This window comes from Magnolia sinica, chromosome 3, assembly GCF_029962835.1.
Source record: "Magnolia sinica isolate HGM2019 chromosome 3, MsV1, whole genome shotgun sequence".
Lineage (NCBI taxonomy): Eukaryota > Viridiplantae > Streptophyta > Magnoliopsida > Magnoliales > Magnoliaceae > Magnolia > Magnolia sinica.
Genome location: NC_080575.1, coordinates 44,730,968 through 44,734,678, shown reverse-complemented (window position 1 = coordinate 44,734,678; position 3,711 = coordinate 44,730,968). Strand labels below are relative to the sequence as shown.

At 40.5% G+C, this 3,711-nt stretch overlaps 1 non-coding gene across 1 annotated transcript; it reads left to right on the top strand.

Moving 5' to 3' along the window:
• Positions 1–3,402: 3,402 nt before the first annotated feature.
• LOC131241696 (small nucleolar RNA R71) lies at positions 3,403–3,509 on the top strand. The gene has a single exon (XR_009169252.1). It is a non-coding gene; the product is annotated as a small nucleolar RNA R71 (small nucleolar RNA).
• The last annotated feature ends 202 nt before the right edge of the window (positions 3,510–3,711 follow it).

Genomic DNA, 3,711 nt, shown 5'->3' with positions numbered 1-3,711 from the left:
TGGCCACAGGACCATGTGGGCATATGAGAATTGTGTGGTCACTCCAGACTCGTGGACTATGCCGATGATGTAATCCCTTGTGTATGTGAACTTAGGACGTGTGTCAGATTGATTGTTGAACCCATCTTATTAATAATATTAGGCTTGATTTGTCGACTCCACTAATATGTTCACAATGGCATTAGAGTAGTAGGCCTATTAGGCTTAAAGCCCACCTTGAGTGGACGCCTTGTGGGCCCATTAGCGGTAAGCCTATTGGGCCCATAGGTTACTTCCTTTTACTAAGAACGTAAGACTCCATGAGAAGTGCATATTGGGCCTATGTTTGGGCTTCTTAGTAAGTGCATGAGACTCCTTGTGATGTATGTATGCCAAGTCCCATTTGGGCCTTGTAAATGAGTTATGATTGAGTCCTTGAATGAACAGTCTGTGGTAATCAAATGGACCACCCAACAAGCTAAAAATTAGGATGTAGCAACCCACTAACCGGCTCATTCAAGTGTGGCAATGAACTGGGCCTTAGCCCACTTGAAATGACAGCTAGAAATGTTGAGGCATTGGATTGAAATCTAATTATGCAGGTGATGATGACACATGAGCGGTGATTGTGTAATGTGATACTTGTGGTGATAATGATGCGTGTACGGTTAGATGTGATGATTGTATTGTATGGTAATGTTAATTTATGTTTATATGCTTGGATGGTGTTCAATTGGACATAAGGACTAAGTGAACCACTGTATGTATTACCTTGAGTCATAAATAGTTCACCTAGCGCTGTATAATGATGTGACACTTATGCACCCACTTCCTACGGAACCGATGAGGTGAACCACTTAACTCTTAACTGTGAATGAGTATGTTGGTGATATGAACTAGCTTTCGAATAGCTATGGATCTTTACATGCGAAATTGAGACATGTTATGGTATGTGTGCATCACCTGCATGTGTTTGATATACAACTTGTTCTGGTGCCACTGTGTGAGGTTTTAGCCGTGCGATTGGTGCGGAGTGATGGATTGATCCTAGTTGTGCTATTATGTGGTTGGTGCACACTTGTGACATGGCAGTGTGGACACTCACATAGCCCCATGATCATGAGTGAGAATGCACATTATACCACTATTTTGCCATGTTGGTACTATGATAATTTTTGACTGGTCTTATGATATTTGTGTATATTGCATCTGTACGCACATATACATGTACATGTATCATGGATGAGGAGTGCATGGTGTGTATAGTTTGATCATGTAGAGATCATATGCATGTGGTAGAGGATGTTGGTGCGGGGTGCAAATGATGGAGTATGTGGTAGAGGATATTGGTGCGGCGTGCACATGATGGAGTATGTGTGGATGTATCTGGTCCGAGAGACCACGGGCTTGGTCCTTGGGTTGAAGTCTCTAAAGCGAATATATCAAGCACGGTCCCTGGGTTAAAGTCCCTAAAGCTTACTTGATACTACATTGTAATTTATGTTTATGCCAATGCTGATATTACATGTATATCCTTTCCACGATGAGCGTGGATTGCAGATCGGATGTGGTTGGCAGAGGAGCCAGATTGGTATTAGGGTTGCCTCGTATGCATATGTGGCTTACATGCAAAGCATTACTTAAGTGCAATTATACTGCATAGCGTGCTTATGGATTATCATTGCATTTTGCATAACATCCTTATGAGATGGATTGAACACCATAACAACACCATGGTTATATTGATGACACTGTCATAACGACATTGTGGTTCGTATATGGACACCAGAAATTTGGGTTTCTTATACTGGGTCCCAGACCCCCGGGGGAAATTCCTTAAACCTCAACTGGTACCCTCGAGCCTCATCATCAAGACCGGGCAGATGCCATGGGTCACCTAGTGCCGAAGATCATAGTAGGCTTGACTCCCATTGACGCGGCTGAGTGAAAAGAGGTTCGACCACTCTTAGCTGAAGAGTTGAAGCGAATGTGGTTGGGTTTGACCAGCCTTTGAAATAGGTCCACTACCGGTGTGCCAGGTGGGTATTGGCATGGCCATAGGCCCCCACTAACAAGGCAGGTATGCGAGGCCTTTATTCAACAAGTTTCAGACTTGTTCTGGATACCAGGCCCTAGTGATTCCCAGTGATGATAACTATATTGTGATGTGGACTTTTAGAGTAGGATTTTCATGCCTGCATACTCCTGGCATACTTTTGCATATCATCTCTTGTATTGCATCATGTTCTCTTGGCTTTATGTAGCATTACTTGGTCACTATGCTTCAGCTTGTGTACTCTGATATTTGATTGTTACTGCATGCTTGTACACTACGCACAAACGAGTGTACTCACTAGGCTTTTTGCCTAAGCTTCCTATTTTTCAGGGCAGGAGTAACTTAGAGGACATAGCTTTCTCAATGCATTATATCTATTTTGTGATTTAGTAATATTGATGTTGTGTACCTGTTGAAAAAACATTGTACTTGTAACCATCAGGATTTATAATGGAGGTTGTTGCTTTGTATTGTGATTACGGATCATCATGCTTAGGTATTATTAATATATATATATATATATATATATATATATATATATATATATATATATATAAATAAATTCAGTAAAAAAACTTCCTTGTGGTGCGCCGAACTCGGGACTTGGTGTATGGAAGTCGAGTGCTGGATTCGAGGCATTACGGAAGCTGTCCGTCCCCAGATTTGGGTCGTGACAAAGGATCCCTTTCTCCATAACCATAACACGTGAGTCTATCTTTTGTATAGCCTTAATAAGTTCTTATAAGGCTTAGAGAGTACTTTGCTAGATGAGCTCTTGAGTTTGTGTGAGATTTTGAACCGATTCCTCTTGATGTGTTCCTTGATTCAAGAATTGGTTAGGGATTCCTTGAGGAGTAGTAGTTTGTCTATTCCTCCAATTAAAGTTTTGATGATTTCTCCAATTGAAATTGTATGTGTTTAAAGTGAGTCCTTTGAAAGGCCTTTGGTAGTTGTTTACGGCATTCGATTGCTCGTTCAATATTTCTTGAAAAGCAGGTATTGTTGGACAATTTTCAATTGTATGAACATTGCAAGCACAAATACCGCAAACAACTTCCTTAGTCTTATCCTTCTTAAGTTCCATGGCCTTGAGTTTCCTTATGAGATTAGCCACTTTAACATTTATGTCATCTTCATCTTTCAACAAATATATTCCACCTTTCTCCTTTGATTGAGTAGGCTTGGAAGTGGTGCTAAGTCTTGGGGAGATGTCTCATAATTGTGCGGTTTTAACAAGTTTGTCAAAGTAATCCCACACATCATTAACATCTTTCTTCATGAGTTCCCCATTGCACATTGTCTCAACGAATTGGCGTATGGAAGATGTCAGTCCTTCATGAAAGAAATTTGTTATGCGCCAGGTTTCAAAACCATATTGTGGGCATGAACTGACAAGATCCTTGAACTGCTCCCAACATTGGAAGAATGTTTCATCTTCCTTTTGAGCAAAGTTAATGATTGACTTTCTGATGGTGTTCATCTTATGATATGTGAAAATTTTCTTTATGAACACCCTTGTCATGTCATTTCATCTACTAATAGATCATGGACGTAGTGAATGCCACCACGTCTTAGCTTTTTCTTTTAAGGAGAAAGGGCAGAGTTTCATTCTGATCATGTCCTCAAACACATTAGGAAAATATAAAGTGGGTATTATCTCGTTAAACTCTTTCAGG